This window comes from Bubalus kerabau, chromosome 13 (genome assembly GCF_029407905.1).
Source record: "Bubalus kerabau isolate K-KA32 ecotype Philippines breed swamp buffalo chromosome 13, PCC_UOA_SB_1v2, whole genome shotgun sequence".
Classification (NCBI taxonomy): domain Eukaryota; kingdom Metazoa; phylum Chordata; class Mammalia; order Artiodactyla; family Bovidae; genus Bubalus; species Bubalus kerabau.
The window spans coordinates 22,697,469-22,722,965 of NC_073636.1; the positions used below are offsets into that span (position 1 = coordinate 22,697,469).

Consider the following 25,497-nt stretch of genomic DNA (forward strand, 5'->3'; position numbering starts at 1 on the left):
TAAATATATTGAAAAAATTTTGAAGATTTGTGACGATTTGAAAACATTCAGAGATGAACTGCATAGTCTGGGAATATTAAAAAAATTAAAAATTAGGTATATCATGAATGTATAAAATATATGTAGATATTGATCTATCCTTCAGTTCAGTTCAGTTCAGTTGCTCACTTGTGTCCAGCTCTTTGCAACCCCATGGACTGCAGCACGCCAGGCCTCCCTGTCCATCACCAGCTCCAGAGTTTACCCAAACTCATGTCCATGGAGTCGGTGATACCATCCAATCATCTCATCCTCTGTCGTCCCCTTCTCCTCCTGCCTTCAATCTTTCCCAGCATCAGGGTCTTTTCAAATGAGTCAGTTCTTTGCATCAGGTGGCCAAAGTATTGGAGGTTCAGCTTCAACATCAGTCCTTCCAATGAACACTCAGGACTAATCTCCTTTAGGATGGACTCGTTGGATCTCCTTGCAGTCCAAGGGACTCTCAAGAGTCTTCTCCAACACCACAGTTCAAAAGCATCAATTCTTCTGTGGCTCAGCCTTCTTTATAGTCCAACTCTCACAACCATACATGACCACTGGGAAAACCATAGCCTTGACTAGACAGACCTTTGTTGGCAAAGTAATGTCTCTGCTTTTTAATATGCTGTCTAGATTGACCTATCCTTAGATGGGCATAAGTTGTTTTAGTTTAGTTTTCTTACTGCTTTACCATTTTGTTTAATTTTCTTACTGTTCGTTTTCTTACTGTTTTATCATTTTGCTTTCAAAGAATTACAGTACCATATGGTTTGCCTCTTTCTCTCATAAGTGGAGAAACTGTTTATCATCGCAGGTAAGTGAGTTTTTTTAATGTAAGGATGTTCCCAGTTATGTGTTATGGATTTGACTGCAACACTGTATGCCACAGAGATTTTATAATGGTTCATTCATTAGTGTATAGTCTAGGCTACTGTGAGCAATCCTATCAATAACACTGGTGATCATGAAGCAATCATATTGCTGTTTCTTCATTATCAATGCATAGAACACTGCTGTAAATAAATATGAAATTCTTTTTCACATCATATTTTCACTTTTGACGTCAAGTGTTATAATACATACAACATCTACAGTGTAACACATCATATAAGACCATCTGGGTGTTGGTACTTTTAGACAATTCATCTTGTGAACAGATGACATAAACTTACTCTATCAATAAACACATACAGTCCCATGAATGTATTTTCTCTTCCTTATGATTTCCTTAATAATATTTTCTTTTCTCTAGCTTACTTTATTATAAGAATACAGTATATAATACATATACAAAATATGTATAACATACAAAATACCTGTTTATGTCAGGAGTAGTTAAGAGTAGGCTATTAGTAAGGTTTTGGGAGGAGTCAAAGTCATACACAGATTTTTCTACTGCACAGAATATGGTGCCCTTAACCCTCGCATTGTTCAAAGGTCATCTGTAGTTTAAAATAACTAGAAAGAAACCTATACAGAGAGCCATTGTGCATTCCCTTTCTTGTAAAAGATCAAACATTATAACTACTTGCAGTTTTTGAACACTTACTAGAGTGTCAGGCATTACTCTAAGGACTTGTACTCAATATCTCATTTAATCATCCTAACAACCCTATGAGGTAAGTACTCATCAAACAACCAGTAAGTGTCAGACACAAATCTAACACAGGTCTACCCCACCAGTGGTCTGCCCCGCTAGAGCCAACTCATGCTACCTTCTGAGAGTAAATCATTAATTTTTCAGGAATGTTGTGGGCAAGCTGCTAATACAGCCATTTTAAAAAAATTAAATTATATAAACAGAGTTAAATAAATTATAATACAACCTAAAGTAATAAATATTCAAATCTCACCAGTTCATAATTATTCTACCACACTGCGTATTATTATCTGTGCTCTTGGCATCATTTGCATCTACTGTGCTGTAAAGGAAAGCACTGTATAATCTGCTCTGTTGTGTATCTCTTTCCAACTCCATGTTCTGTGATGTCTGGCTGGTGACTTGAAATTAACCAGGGTGGGAGTCTTTTCACCACAGAAAATGGCAAACACTGCAAATTTGACTTTTTGTTCCCAGAGAGTCGATTGTTACACATTTACCAGCACAGAGCAGACCACAGGCTCTTAACTCTATAATTTTCTTTTCCACCTGATAAGCATTATACATTAATTTTGATTAACAAAAACAAATGGCTTTCACAGACAGGCGTCGCTTTTACTTAGAAAATTAAACCACATGAAAAGTAAAAGTAGTTCACTCCATTGAAGCATTTAATTAAGTTCTCAGAGGAAGACTTTGCCTTTCTGGCTCAAAAATAACATTTCCCAGGAAATGAAGGGGCGGGGGAGGGGGAGAGGCTGCTCTGTAAACAAACAAGAAAGGAATGCTTTTCCACCAGTACCTTCTTATAAGCTATAACCACTTTTACAGAAGATTCAAATCTGACAATAGTTATCTTTCCAAATGTAGTAAAATTTGTATCTTAGAAAGGGCCTGAGATTGCAGCTCAGCAGTACCCTCTCCTCACCCGGTACTATTACCCTTCCATCCCCTGATTCCCAACAACAGATGGTGGAGCCATTTTTGATCCTTTTCTTCTTTCAGTAAAATGAAGCAACACCAACCAGTTGTCAATCTACAAAAAGACAGCACTTGACATTGACTAATTTAGAAGCAGCCTTGTCAGAATTTTGAAAGCCTGCAATCATAAAAATCCAAGATCTCCAAGTGTGCTTTCTATGCACAATGAACAAGATAATTAGCTCCTTTCCTTGAAGGCTTAACTTTTCCATTTAGAAGGGACAACTGTTAGATATCATTCTCCAAAATTTAATTTTCTCTTTAACAAAATAACATTCATGTGACTCACATCTATATATACACACATACATGACTAAAGGAATTATGAATTTATTAATAAACTAAATTTCTATTTTCTCAAAAAGAATTCTAGCTGGGAATATTTTAATATCATCGCCTTTCCTACTGAGAGGGTTGCATATGTTGTAACTGTTACTCCTCAGTAAAATATCTGCCAAGCCAGAACACTGAGGTCTTGTCTCTCAAACCTTCATCCTTTCAACAAGTAATGATTAAGTATCTAATAATAACACTGTTACATTTATTCAACATAGATGCATCAGGCTATGTAATCACATATATTATATATATATATATATATATATATATATATATATATATGATGTATTTGCTTCTATTATCACCAATAAGATATCATAGTTGTCAAAGTTCAAGGTGGGAGGAGAGAAATGTAAAGTGAATTATATACACACCCGAACCACTAGTCTATATCCACAATGTGAGTACCGCTACCTGAAGGTCCTTTCTACAGAACTGTTTTAAAACAAGGTAGGAAATATAAGAAAGCTAAGGTTGGAGAACATTGCTGACCAATGTTCCATAAATAACGCTCCATGGAAAACAGACTCCATGGGATGTTGTTAACAAGTTGTTGTTCAAAATAAAGGGGTGAGGGTACTCTGTCATCAAATAAATTTGAATCGACCAAGTTAAACAGGTTCTTTATTGCAGGACTGCTCAGATTTGGCCCTCATTGGCCAGAAACATCTCACACAACTGGTGTTCCTCAGGATATATCCTGAGAAATGCCCATTTACACAGCACTTTGGCCTAAGTATGTATATTGGAAAGGAGAGTTTAAAACACTAGAAAATAAATTCACGTAAGTGTTCACAGACTCCTTGGTCAGCACTAAGATTTCCAGCCAGATGCCTTTGCTTTTGATTTTCTTTGAATGTGCTCTGCCGAATGGCTGATCCATCCTTTCAGACCCTGTTCACATGCGCCTGTTCCATAAACCCTTCTCTGATCTCCCAGCCACACACTCAAAGCAGCACTTGTGTAACTTGCTTACGACAGAACGTGTGTACATCCCATTACCGCTAACTGTCTGCGTGCTTCCTGGTGGGAAGGAAAGGAACTTGAGAAAACTATTGAATGGAGAGATGAGTGACTAAAAGACCGATTAACTGAAAGAATGATACACTGAACAGCTCATTGGAAACTGGTAGGAAAAAAAAGGTATGACTGATCCAAAATAGACATTTTCAAAAGAGTGTTAATTATAGACTACTTTGCTCAAATGGAATTAAGCTTTTCACTTCCAATATACCTGGATGCTTAAAGGCTTCCATAAATTGTTAAAATTTAAACTATATCTTTAAAATTATTACTTTCACTCCACACCAGTTGTTTAAAGTCACTAACAGTTTTTACAGTTTCTGAATTGTAGGAAATACTACAGTAAATCAATAGAAACCAAAAATGTATGCTCTGACCACTCAAGTACTGAACAAATCATAATTCGTTGGAAAATTCAGTTTACACATTTAAATAAACATGCTTATCTTCTTTCAGGTGTCAAATCCCAGTCTTGCATCATTAACTGCTGAAAACTGAAAACCCATCCCAAATGCTACTGCAATGGTCCTCACAAATTCAGAAGACATCAAAAACACTGTGAATGTCCAACTTCTTTAAAAAAAATCCTCTTTGGCCAAGAAATAAAGGCAGACATGCGACTTCTCATTTGCTTCCTGCTTTTAAAAAATTTGGATTCTTTTGTGCCAAGTTATAACCTCATTTCAATAATTTTATCACTTGCTACTTTAATAAATAAAGGGGAAATATCCAATTTGAATGGGGAAAAAAGTATACATACAATTTTAGTACATTTTTTATAGCTTTCTATGTTCAAGGAAGCATGATTTACCAAATACTAATTTTATGCCTATGTCTGTCAAGTGGCCTTTTCAGATACACTAGAAGTTGATCACTAACGACATCCCTATAATGAAAAAGCCGCAAATCTAAACTGTGTGGAAAAGCAGATCATAATTTTAGTCACTTTTACTTAACACTGTCAGTTAAATACACATACACTCCACACACATACACAGTCTTGCTGATTTACTCAGGAACAAAAATAAAAGATGGATGAAAGTTACACACACCGACTATGGCCATGGACAAAGTGATGACTGAGCCAACCCTTGTCAAAATGTCCGACAATACTTGAATGAATCACACCCTATCTGGAAGCTCTACACCCAAAGACAATATCCAGTCAGGTAGTGGATGAGGAGAACGGGACAGAAAGCAATAAAAGTATATATCAGAATTAGCAATGTTCTAGTTATTTCAAAAGAAGTCTCTATCAATAATAAACTCACATTGATTTATTAGAAAGTAAGTTTCCATAAATTGTTAGAAATTTAAGGTTCCCTTAAAATTTAAGTTTAATAACACTTAAGGCCATTCAATAACAGATCTCTTTGTATTTACTACTGTTCCAAATGAAGTTATAAAAAGAATTTTTTTTAATATAATCTTCTTTTTGCCACAAATAAGATTGATATAAAGTAAATATTGCCTAAGTACCCAGTAGGGACTCAACAACATACTGGATGACTTCTATGGAAATCTGGCCCCTAAATAACCTAAGCAACTATTGTATGAATCAGAAGAGATGTCTTAATTCTCTGTGACCTTGACCAAGTCACTTCATCTCAAGAGGCTCCTCTCTTCATACTGTAAAAAGGGGTTGTAATATCTTTCCCACATGCCTGAGTGATGTTGTCAAAGGCTATCAACTGAAATAGATCATGAAAGGATATATAAATTTCAAGTATTATTCACTTTGCCAAGAGGCCCACTTTTATCCCACAACGATGCTGTCATATAGCTTATAAGCTTCCTTTCTTTGTGAGGCATGCAAACACTGTAGAATATTTATGCAACTGATAAATCCAGAAACTACCCGACAAAAGACTTCTGTATGTCACAATATGCAAAGTGAGCAGCTTTCCAAGATAAAAATTTCCATGGTGGCAACTCCACCAAAAGGAACACTCTGCACTGAATTTTTACAGCATCCCTTGTCACTTGCATGGGCACCTTCAGTCTTGTTTTTCCCTCACACACTGTTCTGAAAGAGCTAGTATTCCATCAGTCACTGTGACAGCCCCACATTACAGATCAATGTAATTTGTTTATTGACTTCTGAATACCAAATTCCTCCGAGGAGAGTCACAGATCCGCAACATGCTGGGGAAACATGGCTGGAAAACATGTAAATACAGACGTGCCCTGACGGCTCTTGATGGCTGCCACTCAGAGTATCTCCCAGAGTGCACTTCTTCCTTCAAGGGCCACGCTACTCAGACGTGGTAAATTTCTTCCTGTGGCAGTGTGGAGGGGGGAGGGGGGGAAACAGGTAAACAAAAGTGAACAACAGATCTTAGCGCCACATGAATTTTTAAAACACCAAAGTGGTAAAGATGTAAACGCTGCTGTATTAGGTTCTCCAGAAAAAGAAGACTCAGTAGGATTTATATATATATATATGTGGGCTTCCTTGGTGGTTCAGTCAGTAAAGAATCCATCTGCAATGCAGGAGACCCAGATTCAATCCCTGGGTCAGGAATGTCCCCTGGAGAAGGAAATGCCTATATATATATATATATATATTATATACACACACACACACATATATACACAGACAGATTTATACACATATGTAGATAGATAGATAGATACATAGGTAGATAGATAGATACATGGGCTTCTTTGGTAGCTCAGTCAGTAAAAAAAATCCACCTGCAATGCAGGAGACCAAGATTCAATCCCTGGGTTGGGAAGATCCCCTGGAGGAGGAAATGGCAACCCACTCCAGTATTCTCGCTTGGGAAATCCCAAGGTCAGAGGAGCCTGGTGGGCAACAGTCCATGGTGTAGCAAGAATTGGGCACGACTTAGCAACTAAACCAGCACGACTATACACACACACACACACACACATAAAACGAGAGAGAGATTTTAAGGACTCAGCTAACGTGATTGTGCATGCATGCACAGCCATTCAGTCCTGTCTGACTCTTTGTGACCCCATGCACGGCAGACCACCAGGCTCCTCTGTCCATGGGAATCTCTAGGCAAGAATACTGGAGTGGGTTGCCATTTCCTCCTCCAGGGGATCTTCCTGACCCAGGGATCAAACTCTTCTCTCCTGCATTGGCAGATGGATTCTTTACTATTGTGTCACAGGGGCAGGAAAATCCAAAATCTGAAGGCCAGTTCAGCAAGAAGTGTTGAATACTGCAGCTGGAGTCTGAAGGTAGTGTGGAGGCAGAATTCCTCCCTACATGGGGATATTCCCTACATGGGGAACTCAGTCACCAGCTGACTGTCATCAATTAAACATCTGCACACAGAAGCTCTTGGCACCCAGGGCTAAGTCTGAAGAGATGCTTGAACCAAGATTAAATGGCATTTTCTTGAAATGGTGTGGATAACCCAGTGAAATCCCCAAAAATCAGGAAGAGCAGTTTCATTCCAGACCTGGAATAGGATGGATGTTACAGAATGGGTCCTCTCTAGCCTACTGCCTATGGAAAACCACCTGCTCACGTCCAACGAGAGCTCGAGCCACAGCTAAATGTGGCCGCTCAAGACCCATCTGCTCTGGCCTTGCCCTCTGGTGACCTCAGTAAAGGAGCTGGGATCACCGTAAAAAATTCACTGACAACATTCTTGATCCTCATCCATCTTGACCATGTACAATACAAAATTTGCAGTTTGGAGATTCCTGAGAAGGAAAAAGAAGGGGATGAGGTATTATGCTAACTTCTTGGTTATAATCTCACCTCCCACTTTTTTAAATAGTGTCTATCCTTCTAGGCATTTTTCACATTGTCACAACCACTCACACACTTCAAAAGTCTGGCAGGGAATACACAAAAATACTAACAACAATTGTTTCTGGAGGATGGGAATTTCAGATAGTTTTTTAATCACTTCAGTTCAGTTCAGTCGCTCAGTCGTGTCCCACTCTTTGTGACCCCATGAATCACAGCACGCCAGGCCTCCCTGTCCATCACCAACACGTGGAGTTCACCCAGATTCACGTCCATCGAGTCAGTGATGCCATCTAGCCATCTCATCCTCTGTCGTCCCCTTCTCCTCCTACCCCCAATCCCTCCCAGCATCAGAGTCTTTTCCAATGAGTCAACTCTTCGCATGAGGTGGCCAAAGTACTGGAGTTTCAGCTTTAGCATCATTCATTCCAAAGAAATCCCTGGGCTGATCTCCTTCAAAATAGACTGGTTGGATCTCCTTGCCGTCCAAGGGACTCTCACGAGTCTTCTCCAACACCGCAGTTCAAAAGCATCAATTCTTCAGTGCTCAGCTTTCTTCACAGTCCAACTCTCACATCCATACATGACCACAGGAAAAACCATTGCCTTGACTAGACGAACCTTTGTTGGCAAAGTAATGTCTCTGCTTTTTAATATGCTATCTAGGTTGGTCATAACTTTCCTTCCAAGGAGTAAGCATCTTTTAATTTCATGGCTTCAACCACCAACTGCAGTGATTTTGGAGCCCAAAACAATAAAGTCTCTCACTGTTTCCACTGTTTCCCGATCTATTTCCCATGAAGTGATGGGACCAGATGCCATGATCTTCATTTTCTGAATGTTGAGCTTTAAGCCAAATTTTTCACTCTCCACTTTCACCTTCATCAAGAGGCTCTTTAGTTCCTCTTCACTTTCTGTCATAAGGGTGGTGTCATCTGCATATCTGAGGTTATTGATATTTCTCCCGGCAATCTTGATTCAGCTTGTGTTTCTTCCAGTCCAGCGTTTCTTATGATGTACTCTGCATATAAGTTAAATAAGCAGGGTGACAATATACAGCCTTGACGTACTCCTTTTCCTATTTGGAACCAGTCTGTTGTTCCATGTCCAGTTCTAACTGTTGCTTCCTGACCTGCATACAAATTTCTCAAGAGGCAGATCAGGTGGTCTGGTATTCCCATCTCTTTCAGAATTGTCCACAGTTTATTGTGATCCACACAGTCAAAGGCTTTGGCATAGTCAATAAAGCAGAAATAGATGTTTTTCTGGAACTCTCTTGCTTTTTCCATGATCCAGCAGATGTTGGCAACTTGATCTCTGGTTCCTCTGCCTTTTCTAAAACCAGCTTGAACAGCTGGAAGTTCACGGTTCACATATTGCTGAAGCCTGGCTTGGAGAATTTTGAGCATTACTTTACTAGCGTTTGAGATGACTGCAAATGTGTGGTAGTTTGAGCATTCTTTGGGATTGCCTTTCTTTGGGATTGGAATGAAAACTGACCTTTTCCAGTCCTGTGGCCACTGCTGAGTTTTCCAAATTTGCTGGCATACTGAGTGCAGCACTTTCACAGCATCATCTTTCAGGATTTGAAATAGCTCAACTGGAATGCCATCACCTCCAACTAGCTTTGTTCGTAGTGATGCTTTCTAAGGCCCACTTGACTTCACATTCCAGGATGTCTGGCTCTAGGTCAGTGATCACACCATCCTCATTATCTGGATCATGAAGATCTTTTTTGTACAGTTCTTCTGTGTATTCTTGCCACCTCTTCTTAATATCTTCTGCTTCTGTCAGGTCCATACCATTTCTGTCCTTTATCGAGCCTATCTTTGCATGAAATGTTCCCTTGGTAGCTCTAATTTTCTTGAAGAGATCTCTAGTCTTTCCCATTCTGTTGTTTTCCTCTATTTCTTTGCACTGATCGCTGAGGAAGGCTTTCTTATCTCTTCTTGCTATTCTTTGGAACACTGCATTCAGATGCTTATATCTTTCCTTTTCTCCTTTGCTTTTCGCTTCTCTTCTTTTCACAGCTATTTGTAAGGCCTCCCCAGACAGCCATTTTGCTTTTTTGCATTTCTTTTCCATGGGAATGGTCTTGATTCCTGTCTCCTGTACAATGTCACGAACCTCAGTCCATAGTTCATCAAGCACTCTATCTATCAGATCTAGGCCCTTAAATCTATTTCTCACTTCCACTGGATAATCTTAAGGGATTTGATTTAGGTCATACCTGAATGGTCTAGTGGTTTTCCCCACTTTCTTCAATTTCAGTCTGAATTTGGCAATAAGGAGTTCATGATCTGAGCCACAGTCAGCTCCTAGTCTTGTTTTGGTTGACTGTATAGAGCTTCTCCATCTTTGGCTGTGAAGAATATAATCAATCTGATTTCGGTGTTGACCATCTGGTGATGTCCATGTGTAGAGTCTTCTCTTGTGTTGTTGGAAGAGGGTGTTTGTTATGACCAGTGCATTTTCTTGGCAAAACTCTATTAGTCTTTGCCCTGCTTCATTCTGTATTCCAAGGCCAAATTTGCCTGTTACTACAGGTGTTTCTTGACTTCCTACTTTTGTATTCCAGTCCCCTATAATGAAAAGGACATCTTTTTTGGGTGTTAGTTCTAAAAGGTCTTGTAGGTCTTCATAGAATCGTTCAACTTCAGCTTCTTCAGCATTACTGGTTGGGGCATAGACTTGGATTACTGTGATATATGAGTGTTAATAGTTGGGGGAGAGAGAGTAAAGCTGTTTTTGCTTTTCCAATACAAAAATAAGCAAATCCCTTGGATTCTTTGTAAAACTCATTCGATGGTCCCTTACTATAACAATCCCCAAGGAAACATGCACATTAATTTAGGAGTTCATTTTTAAAAGTGTCCCTGAGATTTCAGCGAAATCAATGTGAGAGTTTGTAAGTACTAGAAAGCAAAAATCAACAAATATGCTTACACACTAAGGATATCAGAGTAAAATGAGCAAAACAAGAAAAAATGGAAACTTAGGCTAAAATATTGTTTTCAAAAGAGCTTCTAACCACCTTGTGAAAGATACTGCTGTGGCTGATGAGGTAGACACAGCACAAAGGTGCTTATGGATCCACTGATAGTTTATCTTGTTTATGCTGGTTTCGGTTTTCTGTTTGTTTTTGTTGTTATTACTATTAACAAGAAAAACAGAAAGTATCCCTTATGGCAGAGCAAGGTCGGATATGTTTAGTAACTATATTTCCTGAAAAATATTTACAGTTTTGAGGACTGGCAAGAATTCTCTGAGACCCCAGGAGACATTATAAAAAGGGTGATGATGTTCAGCTGGCAGTGATTTTTTAAATCCGCTAATTCACATACAGAAAGGAAGCAGGGCTGGGATCAGGGGTGGGGGGTTGGTGCTAAAGTGACAGCTGCCTTAACTTTGGTGTCAATGCTGGATCGACACACAAAGGGCACACAGTGGGCATGTGACATATGGGAAAAGGCACTTCCCTCTGCCTTGCTTCACTAGCTTCAGGTAACCACCAGCTGTCTAGCTGTATCCTGGCTTTCCCACCCACCAGCTCTGTCACTTGGACATGGTGTTTCACCTCTCTAGGTCTCAGTTCCCTTTAGTAAGCACCTAACAGAGTTGTTATGAGGATGATGTGAAGTAATAAAGTCCTTTGAACAGGTCTGGCACACGGTAAGTGGTTTGTGTTCAATAAACTACAATTTACACAACTGCTTCCACCACCCAACTCTACGACACACCCACAGCCCAAACGATCCAATCGAATCAGCCCCCAAAGTAGCCACAATTCCTATAAGAGAACTCAGGGAGACTCTCGTATGAAAATGAAAAGAAACTACTAGAAAGGACTCGAAGTAGATGCACACACATTAGCACCAGCCAGAGGAGCTTGGCTGCAGGCTGCCCTGCGGCTACACAGACAAAGGCTTTGTTTGTCCTGAGGCTTAGTTGTCTCTGGGTGATTCATCACATTACAGACCAATGAACCATGTTCAAACCGGCCTCAGTAGCGCTGGAGCAGTTAGACAGGAAGCATAGAGCGGCTTGTAGTCACTGCGCTCTGACGTGGCTAGACACTGTGAAGACATCTCCACACCATGAGGTAAGGATGACTCTCTGTTCTTCACAGCAGAGAATATCCTGCCTCATGAAGCTCGTGACTGTGGGCCCAGAGCTCACGCCAGGAATCCCTGCTTCCCATCTGGACTTTCTCCTACATGGTGCTTCCTCTTGTTCATAAAAACCAGCATAGATTTCTTCAGAGAAGAAGGGGAAATTGGCTCAATTCTAGAACCCAGTATTTGCCAAATTTGAGAAAGTTTCAGTGTTGAAAACTGGATATGCAAACAACACTATGGTGATGACCCTCTGGCACTTTAAAAGCAGGGAGCAACTTCCCTGGTGGTCTAGTGGCTAAAACTCCACACTTCCAATGCAGGGGGCCCAGATTCCAGTCCAGGTCGGGAACTAGATCCCACATGCTGCAACAAAGATCGAAGATCCCGTGTGCCGCAACTAAGACCAAGCACAGCCAAATAAATAAACATTAAAAAAAAAAAAAAAAACAAGTGTTCATCTTAAAAAAAAAATCATTAGGGAAAAAACTCTGGAGCAACAGGAACAAGTATATGCAGCTGGTGGAAGAAAAACTTAGTACAATTGCTTTAGAAAACAAAGTAGCACCATACTCAGACATGCTGGAAATATGCACAGACCTAGCAATTCCATTCACAGGTATATTCTCTAGACTCAGACTCTTTCACATTTTATACCCACATTGTCTATTAAGAAACTGGATACACTGTGCCCTGGAATACTACACAACCATTAAAATCACAGCAGCACAATTCAATCCCAACAACATAATACTGAGTGGAATTAAGCAAGTCAGGAGAACACACAGTTTCATTCTACTAGTATTGATATACAGTTCAAGAAGAGATAAAATCAGGAAATATATTCTTTATGGAATTATCCATATCCAGATTAATTGCAAAAGAAAGCAAGGAAATTATAAACATAAAATTTAGGACTGCAGTTACCCCAAGAAGGAGAGAAATGTGGTCAAAGAGGATGTCATGGACTGAATGTTTCCGTTCAGTTCAGTTCAGTTGCTCAGTCATGTCCAACTCTTTGCAACCCCATGAATCGCAGCACGCCAGGCCTCCCCGTCCATCACCAACTCCCAGAGTTCACTCAAACTTACATCCATCGAGTCGGTGATGCCATCCAGCCATCTCATCCTCTGTCATCCCCTTTTCCTCCTGCCCTCAATCCCTCCCAGCATCAGAGTCTTTTCCAATGAGTCAACTCTTCGCATGAGGTGGCCAAAGTACTGGAGTTTCAGCTTTAGCATCATTCCTTCCGAAGAAATCCCAGGGCTGATCTCCTTCAGAATGGACTGGATGGGTTTCCTTGCAGTCCAAGGGACTCTCAAGAGTCTTCTCCAACACCACAGTTCAAAAGCATCAATTGTTCGGCGCTCAGCTTTCTTCACAGTCCAACTCTAACATCCATACATGACCACAGGAAAAACCATAGCCTTGACTAGACGAAGCTTTGTTGGCAAAGTAATGTCTCTGCTTTTTAATATGCTATCTAGGTTAGTCATAACTTTCCTTCCTAGGAGCAAGCATCTTTTAATTTCATGGCTGCAGTCACCATCTGCAGTGATTTTGGAGCCCAGAAAAATAAAGTCTGACACTGTTTCCACTGTTTCCCGATCTATTTCCCATGAAGTGATGGGACCAGATGCCATGATGTAAGTTTTCTGAATGTTGAGCTTTAAGCCAACTTTTCACTCTCCTCTTTCACTTTCATCAAGAGGCTCTTTACTTCCTCTTCACTTTCTGTCATAAGGGTGGTGTCATCTGCATATCTGAGGTTATTGAGATTTCTCCCGGCAATCTTGATTATAGCTTGTGCTTCCTCCAGCCCAGCGTTTCTCATGATGTACTCTGCACATAAGTTAAATAAGCAGGGTGACAGTATACAGCCTTGATGAACTCCTTTTCCTATTTGGAACCAGTCTGTTGTTCCATGTCCAGTTCTAACTGTTGCTTCCTGACCTGCATACAAATTTCTCAAGAGGCAGATCAGGTGGTCTGGTATTCCCATCTCTTTCAGAATTTTCCACAGTTTATTGTGATCCACACAGTCAAAGGCTTTGGCATAGTCAATAAAGCAGAAATAGATGTTTTTCTGGAACTCTCTTGCTTTTTCCATGATCCAGCAGATGTTGGCAATTTGATCTCTGGTTCCTCTGCCTTTTCTAAAACCAGCTTGAACATCTGGAAGCTCACGGTTCACATATTGCTGAAGCCTGGCTTGGAGAATTTTGAGCATTACTTTACTAGCGTGTGAGAGGAGTGCAATTGTGCGGTAGTTTGAGCATTCTTTGGCATTGCCTTTCTTTGGGATTGGAATGAAAACTGACTGTTTCCAGTCCTTAGATCCCCCCAAATTCACATGCTGAAATCCTGATTTCCAATGTGATGGTAACAGGAGGTGGGGTCCTAGGGAGGTGCTTAGGTCAGGAGCCCTCAGAATGGGATTAGTGCCCTTACAAAAGAGGCCCCAGGGAGAACGCTCATCCTTTTGGCCACAGGAGGACGCAGCAGGAAGACAACTATGAACTAGAAAGCGAGCCTCACCGGACACCAAACCTGCCAGTTCCTTGCTCTTGAACTTCCCAGCCTCCAAACTGTGAGAAACAAATGTTTGTTGTTTAAGCTACCAGGATGTGATATTTTTGTGACAGCAGCTGAATGAACTAAGACAGAGGGCTCCATGCAATAATGGCCACCCCTTTTGTAAGCTCAGCAACTTATATGCAGATGCTAAATTTTATGAATCTTTAAAATGTGCATTTAATTTATAGTCTTTTGCATGCATAATGTATTTTCTATAATAAAGTATTGTTAAAACAAGCAGAAAATATCAACTTTATTAAATGCTAAATGCAAAGTAGTCTTATACACAGTCACAAAATAAAGCAAAATAAAACGAGATGGAAAGCTGACATTCCTTAAGTGTCTACGTGCCAGGTACATATTAGGGGCTTTAACGTAAGTAATTTCATTTTGAAAAGCACAAAGCTTATACGAAGTTTCAGAGAAAAGTGAGATGACGCCAGATGGGAGAACAATTTGCTGAAGAGGGTTGCTATTTGACTCTTGCCATAAAACTGGGTAATACCTTTAAACAGGTAGCAATGGTGTGACTGGGCAGCTTGGGTAGAGAAAGCAACACTTTGAAAGAGGGCAGAAGAAGGACACTGGGGATGTCCCAGCAATGCCAATCAGTCCAATCGAAGACCCTTGTCTTAGCTTCACATGTTGCCAGAGATACAGGTTACTACAAACTGGTTCCCAAATGTGAGATCTGTTAAGAGTCTGGTTGACCCCAGTAGCCTCTTAACTCCCCAAATCTGAGTTCCCAGTAAGACTCTCTTAGAAATGCCTGTAGTCTTAATTTATTCACAATATAATATGATACGAAAAGAATGTTTAAAACTAGACTTAACGTTGTTTCTTCAAATTTCTTCAGTAAATCAGATACTCTTGAAAATCAGCTTGCTCTACCACCAAAGGAGAAGTTCTAACTTTAATTCTATTTCTACTGGAAGATACATCAATTAACTAAAAAAGGGACAAAGTTCAAAAGATGTTAACAGTCAACTTCAATCAGTGTTGTGTGTCTTCTCAGAAATATGACTAAAAACAGCTACTATCAAAGTGAATAACATTCATTCTAGAGGCTCTGGGACCTGGCCACGGTGCCACAGGTCATCCACTCTCCCCATTCTGGTCAAGAGCCAAGGTTGGTTCAAATAGGCTAGACTCGTCTCCCTTCATTCCGCCTGTGATCCTGATAGCAGCACATTCTCTCTGCTCCAGGAGAAACACGTATGATCCACCCTTGCTCTTCTAGACTTTTGGAAAGTGCATTAGCTAAACATGGCATTTAACAATTCTTTCTGATAAAGTTTTATTACATGTTTTAAAATAATCAAAAATAATTTCAAACACACACAAAATGGCTCCAACCATGTATAAAGATGAGGCTTTAAAATATGGAGAGGAACTTCCTGGTGGCCCAATGACTAAGACTCTGCACCCCCCAATGCAGAGGGCCTGGGTTCAATCCCCGGACAGGGAACTAGATTCCACACGCCACAACTCAAGATTCTGCATGCCGCAACAAAGACAAGATCCCATGTGCCCGCAACTAAGACCCAGTTGCAACCAAATAAATAAATAAAATACAGGGAAAGAGAGGCATGAACAAGAAAGGGGGAAAACTATATACCATAACATTCCATATTTGAGAAACTAGAAGTCTTTTTGACTTCTCCTTAGGAAATGACAAAGTATGCATTTAGTTTTATAATACTCTTAAAAAATAACTTATTCTAAAAGAATCAACATTAGTTTATGGCAAGCTTATCAAATGCCACATTAAACACAAAATTATCTCAGTCCAAAACCTCAAGCTAAACTTTCTTAAAACATCGCAAAGCTATTATACTATCAGAGTTGCATGTAAAGATTAATAATTTTGCAAAACTTAAAAACATTTCAAACATCCTTTAAGTAATTTCCGAGCCATCAGCTGTTCTAGACCTGATTGTGTTCACTTCAGAACCAAAGATTTCCTTACCTATGGGTGTAAAACATTTGGACCAGGACTCAGATGCCCTGGGTTTTAGGCTTAGATCCCATAATCCTATGCACAATTGGTAACTACAGGAGCTAAGCCTTAAGCCCAGGACATCTGAATTTGGGTGGGTCAAAGGCACTAAGCCTTGTCTTTCTCTGCCAGTTTGCCTATATGTAGAGTGCTTATAAGGATAAAACAGCTAAGCCTTAAGCCCAGGACATCTGAACTTGGATGGGTCAAAGGCACTAAGCCTTGTCTCTCTCTTCCAGTCTGCCTATATGTAGAGTGCTTATGAGGATAAAACAGATGGATATAAAAGTAATTAAATATAAAAATGTGAAATGGTATTATAAATCATTATGATGTATTTAAAAGACCATATATTGGAAAAGCTCTGCTATCACATCCCCCTGTTCACCATGCTTACCACTGACCACTGCACCCAGCACTCGGGGTAAGTCCCCTCATGAGGCAGCCAGAGCGCCCGTGCCTGCATCCACTGGTGCTCTTACTGCGTGTGTGGCAAGGGCTGTTTACCAGACTGTCAGCCCCCCAAGACCTGGTGCCCCTCAAACTCTGTGTCTCTGGTGGTGGGCACAGAGAGACGCTCATTTGTGGGACGTTAATGATGAAAAAAGTTAACATTTAACAAACAGGATACAAAATCCAAGTGTATTAAAAGGCAAATCTCCTTCCAGATTTCCTTAGACACATTCAGAGGAACCAGGGAAATACTTTCTAGTACTGAAAGGTAACTCAAATCCCTTCTGACTACTTCAAAGGGGAAAGGGGGATAAATGTCCTCTTGATAAATGTAAATCTCAGACAGTGGGGGATATATAACCCTAATAATTGCATATTTTCTACCAAATAATGTGCAGTCAATATTCTCAAATTAGTTTCAACACATAGTAAAGCATAATTCTCTGGGCTGGCCAGACATCTGTTCACACCAAGTTATTTTACTAAAACCAAAGTCAATTGCTGCTTTGATTAAAACCCTCCCTTGTCTTAACTTTCTTCAGTCCTCTAGTATTAGGAAAATGAAAGTGAACATTAATTGAGAAAGAAAGTATGGTTCTCTTATTGGAAACTGTATATTTTGGAATAAAAGCGAGTCAAAGACCAATTGCATTAAGGTGGTAACACCAACCTTCAGCTACAATTTTGGGTGAGCAAAATAAAATTGTACACTCATCAAACAAGCCAGACTAGAGGGTTTTCTTTGGAAAGTTTTAACGGAAATCCTAGTCCTTGTTTTATGTGAACCCAATGTACAAAAACGTGATATAATAGCATTTGAGTATTAGGACATTAATATGTCAGATAGCATTTGAGTCCTGCCAAACACAAACATTTCAAGTCCTCATGACATGCTCGTCACTCTATTAGGATCTGATGCAGGTCATCTAAAAATAGCAGTAGGGGATGCAGCCAGATCTCCCAGGCAATGCTAAAGAGGTGCCTCTAAATGGCAGAAACTGTAGTTTAAAGAGACAGTAGAGCTTATTAAGCCCCTGAGAGCAAAGCACAGTCAGAGAGCTACCATCTCCTAGGGCACAACTCCCTGTACGTGCTCTGTGGTCATATCCATCTGAACTCACTCTTCATGCACTTAAGGCAATAATCATTATTATAAACAAAAGGGGGGTTTCATACACAACTAATGGGGTAAGATACATCACAAGACACAGAACTTTAGCACGCCCTAGAGATCATCTGGAAAGCAGTTCTCCAACTTGGGCGTGCATCAATATCAGCTGGAGAACTTGTCAACAAAGTCATCCTCTGCATGGCTATTAGATTCCACATCCTCTTGCCAACTCAAAGACATCTCCTAGAAATTGTCCCCCTCTCTCTGTAATATTCCCCCTCTCTATTGTTCATTGCACACTGGTATATTAGCATGCTGCTATCTCTTACCCTCCCCACTTCACTGAAACCACTCATTGCAAGGACACCAATGACCCCACATGATCAAGCCAATGGTCAGTCCTCAGTGCCCATCTTGTTTGCTCCATCAGCACCATCTGACTGAATTTATCCATCCTTCCTGTCTGGAGCACATTCTTCACTTGGCTTCCAGAATACCATACTCTCCTGGTTCTCTTATCACCTTGCTGGCTGTTGTGAATTGTCCCCCTAAAAGATATGTTGAAGTCTTAACCCCCAGGACCTGAGAATATAGTCGTATTTGAAATAGGGTCTTTTCAGATTTCCCATATATAACCAGGTTAAGATGAGGTCATTAGGGTGGGCTTTAATCCAACATGACTGGTGTTCTTATGAAATGGGGAAATTTTGGATGCACACAGGCACAGAGGGAACAGGAAGTGAAGATACACAAGAAGAAGATGACCACATGACCACAGTGAAGCATCTACAAGTCACCAAACTTCACAGGTTGCCAGCAGACATCAGAAGCTGGAAGAGGCCAAGCGGGGGCTCCCCCCTAGAGCCATTAGATGTAGCATGGTCCTGCTAACACTTTGATTCAGACTTCTAGCCTCTAGAACTGTGAGATGATAAACTTCTATGGTTTGAACCCACCCAGGTTTTGGTACTTTGTTATGGCAGCTGTATGAAAGTAAGACACTGGCTAAATCTCCTAAGCATCTATGGCTCGTTTCTCATCTCTCTAATCTTGGGGTGGCTCAGGGCTCAATCACTGTACCTCTTTTCCTTCCTGTATATACCCACACAGAGTAGATCTCAACCAGTCTCATGGCTTTGAATACCTTCTCTATGCTGACTCCAGCCCAGACTTGATATCTGATTGCCAGACTAATGTATCCACCTGCCTTCTTCACACATTGTTGATGTCTGATGGACATCTAAAACCTAACCAATCCCACACCAAACTTGATTCTCCCCAGAAAACCCTTGCCTCCTCCAGTCTTTCCCATCTCCATAAATTACTACTCAATGAACCATTTCTCAGACCAAAACAACAAGGATATTTGTCTCCTTGTATTTTCTATAACCCACATCTCAAAGGCAAACCCTGATGGCTGTACTTCCAAAACATATTTAGAAAATGATCTCTTCCAATCTCTTCCAGTCTCACTACCAAGGCACAAACCCCATTATTTCTCACCTGGATTACTGCCACTGACCCCTGATGGGTCTTCCTGCATATACCCCTGCCTTCTACAGCCTATCCTCAACAGAGTAACCAGATAGAACTTTTAAAACATAAATCAGATACCATCATTTCTCAGTTAGTGAAAGTCAAAATTCTTAAAATCTTCCAAAAGACTTTTTATGATTTCTGTTTTTTCCAACCTTTACATGCTCTGCCCCGTACTCTCTCCATTCATTGTTCTTACTTTTTTTCAACACATCACTATGCTTTACCTCCTTTCTTTATATCTGTTCTTCCCCCAAATATCACAGCTCACCTTCTCACTTCAGGTCTATTCAAATATCCCCTGATTGGACCATCTCTTATCATCCTGCATAAAACAGGAATCCACCTCTCAACCTACCATTCTCTTTCACTGCATTACTGTTTCCATAGCATCGAGCACCATGTGATTTGTGAGCTACTCACCTTTAAAAACAAACAAAAAAAAAATCTGTGTCCTTTCACCAGAATGAAGTTCCATGACAACAAGGGAATTGCTATATCCCCAGTTTCTAAACTGGGCCTTGGACTTTGCAGACACTTAAAACACTTGTCTTGAGTGCACAAATAAATTTTTTAAAAGGTAGAAATTCCTAACATGGAGTGACATTTGCTTTTTTATATAAACAGCTTTTTCGCAAGTTCATCTATCTGAATTTCTCCAAACTCTCATTCAAGACAACATTCTCAGTGCCTGTAACCAGGAATCATAATGGAGAGAATCCAAGAGTGCTTTTCTTCGAGTGTATATAAGCCAAAAAATGTCTTAGTTTCCTCAAAACTGACAGCTCTATTTCAGCACCCCAAACACTGTAGCCATAAGAAAAATAAAAGTTCAGAGATCCTAGGAAGAAGTAACACTCTTCAGATTTACCCCAAAGAAAGCACACTAATGTCATTCTGCTCTTAAATGATGCTTTGTCCCTAAAGTTGGCTGGGTCCTCCTTGGCCTCACAGTCCTCAGGTCTGAGCTGCCTACACCAAGTGACTCTTTGGCATCGGTTCCTCCTCTGCAGAGGTTGTACCTGAGTCAGCTCTGCTCTACAGACAATAATCTGTAAACCACACTCTCCACGCACAGAAGCTAAAGATGCAATCACACAGCCACGTGAGTCAAGTGTCTGCTTCTTCAGGTTGAAATGACCATCCCAAAATGTGCTTTCCCAACATGGAAAATGCAAGCCCAGTGAAAGGAGCCAAGATCTACAACAAACATATCGAAGTAGTCAGTGATGAAGATTTTGGTAGGGTTCTATATGTACACAGCTGCTGCATAATTTGTGAGGTTTAATTTTATCAGACTGAGTTCTATTTCACGTGCCAAGTTTTTTTCTGTTAGCATTTCAGCAGGTGCAATGTGACAAATCAATACAGCTAAATTCTTAGCCACTGAGCTAAGAAAACTCTCTATCACAACATGTTAGGGTGAGAGACACCATAAGCTAGGGGAAGGGGAAGAAGGAAAAGGCAATAAAGAGAAAGAGATGAGATTTTTTAAAGGAATCTGTTATGTATGCCCAGGAGTGCTGTTAGAAATTGTGTTCCTTTGTTTCCATATCTGAGGGATTTAGATATGTGTGTTATCCGGCCAACTCCTAAGTCCCCCACTGGTCTATTACAACACAACAGAACTAGAACTTGAAAAGGGGTCTCTGGAAGGTAACAGTGCTGTGCCATCAAATTTTTTTAGTGCTTTGAATATTTGAGAAGAGTGTATCAGTGGCCAAGCTGTGGTCAGGAAGATGAATCCATAACAGTGATTTTGCTGCAAAGGAGAACCAAAAGTTGAGTATACAAAAGATAAAGTGTCAGAAACAAAGGTTGCACAAGAGGCCACAAGTATATGAGAGCTGGAATGATTTCACCTAGGGGACACCTGAGACATTACTATATATTCTCAATTGCTCCAGGGACTGAAGAAGGACTCCACGAAACCCCTGGCATTTGAAAAAGACTCTCAACCACACACACAGTCATGATCTTGCTCCCTTATACCTTTCCACGTTAGTTCTGACTTCCTAGGGTGTCCACCCTGGCACATATCACATGCATGGCCCTGTCCTCCCAAATCGCTCCCCAAGGGCCATCAAGGACACGGGCTGTGGACTCTGTCCTGCGTGGTACCTAACGCTCTAAGTTTGCAATTAATATCAAATCACTAAGTCATTAGATACCTAATATTTTAGACTAACATTAGAATAACATTTAATTAAACTTAATAAGTAAATCATAAAGAGTAACATGAAGTTGGAATATCTCTTTAATGAAATCTATAGAAACACGACTGAGATTATCAAAATTCTCTATTCAAACCCAGAGCACCAATGTTGGTTATATTTTCCCCCTGAGTCTCACTGCAAAACAGAAATGCTTTTAAGTATCTCCAGAATTACAGTTTGGGGATTTTTTTCCACTCGTGATTTTTGTTTTGCTTTGTTGTTTAAAAAACCACAGCAAAGATGGAAGCTTAAAATAGAAAACTAGTACCTATTAAAATATATAGTAGAGGTCAAAAAACAATTTGAATTCAAATGAGATTTCTAAAAATATATAAATATTTCCTTTCTGATTTCTACAGATTTGTTCAGTCCTTAAAAACTTCTATGCTATTTTGAGATTTTTACTGCAAAGCCAAGATAAGTGCTGATTTCTATCTATTGAGGGTGTTTCCTACTCAGAAAAACAATTCAAGTCAACCGCCACAATAATCGTAAAAACAATGGCCAAGGATACAGAAAAAGAAAATTCACGAGTTCACATTCAGTACATAGGGCTCTGACCCAACCTTAAGAAAAAAATTAACAATATACACAATCCCCTTTAGTTTTATTGACCATTTAAGGCAACTGAAAGTTTTTATTAACTTTTATTAATTAGGTTATTCCAATTCTTCATTGTTATTGATGTTTTTAAAGTAATAATTTAGGGAAATGCATTTCTAATTACTATTTCTAAAAATACTGCAAACCATGTTCTTACCACATCAAAATTAAGCAATTACCTATAAATGCCCATAATTGGAAATGCAGTATAAATTCTGTTCTAACAAACCAAGACACTGTGTCTTAAAGACAGGATAATTAGCACAGATACTACTAAATGGATGCTATGGTGATCGGTGCCATAGAGATGTGCAGACAGATTTGGGGGTGGGGGTTTGTGGTGGACGGGGGTGGGGAGGAATCAGCCTGAGCAAGGAAATTGATTTGTGCAAGCAGAAAAATAATCTTTAAGAATGAGATAGGCAACTGGAGTGAAGAAATAAGCCACAGAGGGGCTTTTTAACTGGTATTAGGAAGGTGTGTCATTACAAATATTTAGTACAAATATAGGTAGCTCTCCCTGTGTATCTGAATCTGCCTGATAATGACTCATTGAAAGAGTTTATTCCTGGAAGGCACTGAAGTAAACATGCAAGTGCCTTTAAGGAATAGGGAGAAACTTCACTCTGAGTGAAGAGAAAAATCTGACCCACAGCATTTGCTTTAGTTTCAGAGAGACACAGAATTCTTTCAAGTCTGTTTTGTTATTTACATCATGAAATTGATCACATTTTTCTGCTTAATACACTCTACACACAAATGAATAAAAGTGCTGTTTTGTTTTCTTCAACCTTGGCAGTAATTTGGGAGGATCTGAGATGACTTTTTAAAAGCACGTGTTACAGGACAAAAAAGTAGGTACACAGCCTCAATTTCATAAAAAGGAAAAAAAACTGGGATTATGCAACTGCTTTTCCATGCACATTGCCTAAAATGAGTTAAGTACTTAGCAGGTGTTCAGAAAGTATTTGTTTAAGAAGAAAGAAAGATGGGAAGGACTGGAATGTTGCCTTTTGAATTGTAGGCAGAAACTGTTCTAAAACATGTTCATGTCTTGACTGATGTTTCTTATTGCACAAGCTGCCCCATCAATCACTAATGTCTTCACTCAAATCCAATGGCATTTATTGAGCACCTACTATGTATGAGGATTGCCCCCTTCTACATCTGTCAGTCAGGATTAGTCTTTAATCCTGCAGCTGCAAAGCCCCAGGGGAGGGAGCAGATGGGACTAGTAATAGGGCCCAGTAACACTTTCACTCCATCTGGCACGTGATTCCTGGAACAGTCACTGGAAAAGAAATTGCACTAGGTAAGAACATTAACAAAGCTGGGTGATGGGTTTCAGTCGAAATCGCATGTGACAAGTCACTCTTCTGGTCTTAGCATCAGCAGCTGCACACCTTTCTTTCACCCGGTATCGTGTTAGCCCTCCTCTCTCTCCTTCCACACCTGCATCCTCAATTCATCCTCCTCTTAGACTAATAGCTCTGCCAACTCAAGATCCATCAATCTTTCCACATCAGCATTAAGCTGTGTGGAAAATGAGAGAGTGCAGAACAATCTTCCTAAGACTTGGGTCACTTCCCTCCATTCTCATAGGCTTAGATAACATTTAAAGTCCATTAGGCTTCTCCTCCCTATCTTATAAGAAGTGTATATGCTTCTTAAAGATGCCAAATTTCCTTTCCCCCAGACTTTCACCCACAATACATACTATATATTGCCATTCTTGGCAAAATGTTAATTATTAGTGAACTTTTCATGAAAACAGTAGTCATCACCTAGATAAATGAATAAATTTGCTACTACTGTATTTCCCATAAAGACGAGAGCAATTCAATGTTGATCAATCTTATTCATGCTAATGTTTATAAACAAAAATAAAGGTTAAGAATTAACAAAATTTACTGATTAAAAGAGGCCCAGTTTAAAGTGGAAAAAAACAGGAAACAAAACAATATACATCTTCTCTAAAACAAATCTAAGCTATTTAGCTAAAGGAAAATGACACTGATCCAGAAATGTAAATGGCTGGTAGAGAATCACTAATAAAAGAGTTTTATTTTAAGCCTCTGAATTTCCTCTAAAAAGCCAAGATTTTAATATTCTTGGCTTGGATTTACCATACTAAAAACACAGTTATACAAGGGAGAACAATGAGACATCCCTTGTTAAGAGTTCATTTACTAGGTCATGTGTGCATTAGAATCTTAATTCTGATCTACAAAATCATTAATCTCTTACAATTTAACTAAATATTTGTATCCAAGGACTATTTAAGGACACTTCAGAATTATTGCCATCATGCCCCGTTTGCTCCATCTTTAGAATGTTTAGAACACACACCAAAATAGTTTAAAGGCCTATGTTTCTGAAATTACTTTTAAAATTGAATACATCAATGTTTGAGAGTGCTATTTTTAAAATTCACTTTCATGATAAACTCTATATCAAGTCCCAAACTATAATTCATGAGAAACTTGAGAAACTTCTAAAAATGAACTACATGTCCAACAACTGCCATGAAATTGGGGAGACAGAGTCTCCTCCAATAATGAGCATCTATAAGGTTTCTGGGTTCAGGACAGGGACACAAGTTCACCTGTGGCTGATCCACGTCAATGTATGGAAAAAACTACCACAATATTGCACAGTAATTAGCCTCTAATCAAAATAAATAAGTGAATTTTTTTTAAAAAAGAAGGAGCAGGAGGAGGTGGGGAGAGTAGGTACAATGAACAGAATGTGTGTACCCAAGAGACAAAATAGAATTTGAAAGCACCACACATGAGACTGTGGCTTAGAAAGATTACATTTACTCCATATGACTCCAAAAGGCAGAAAAGGGCCCATTAGCCCAAAGGCAACAGAGGAGAAGGGAAATGCTCAACTTAATGTGAGAAAGAAGAGCTTCCTATTAAAATGGAATATACTGAGACTTCCCTGGCAGTCCAATGGTAAAGAATCTGCCTGTCAGTGCAGGGGACATGGGTTCGATCCCTGGTCCAGGAAGCTCCCACATGCTGCAGGGCAACTAAGCCACAACTAGTGAACTCGCGCTCTAGAGCCCACAAGCCACGACTACTGAGCTCACATGCCTAGAGCCCCTGCTCCGCAATGAGAAGCCTGAGCGCCACAATTAGAGAGTAGTCCCTGCTCACCTCAACTAGCGAAAGCCCACACGCAGCAA

At 39.8% G+C, this 25,497-nt stretch overlaps 1 protein-coding gene and 1 long non-coding RNA gene across 3 annotated transcripts in view; one reads left to right on the forward strand and one right to left on the reverse strand.

Moving 5' to 3' along the window:
- LOC129625408 (uncharacterized) overlaps positions 1-14,522 on the forward strand; it is a 50,632-nt gene extending 36,110 nt beyond the window's left edge. The window contains exons 5-6 of the long non-coding RNA XR_008701427.1: positions 770-832; positions 14,302-14,522. This is a non-coding gene — a long non-coding RNA (uncharacterized LOC129625408). The remainder of the gene's footprint in view (positions 1-769; positions 833-14,301) is intronic.
- The window catches only part of NEBL (nebulette), a 377,813-nt gene that overhangs the window by 255,369 nt on the left and 96,947 nt on the right, over positions 1-25,497 (reverse strand). The gene's annotated exons all lie outside the window — the stretch shown is intronic.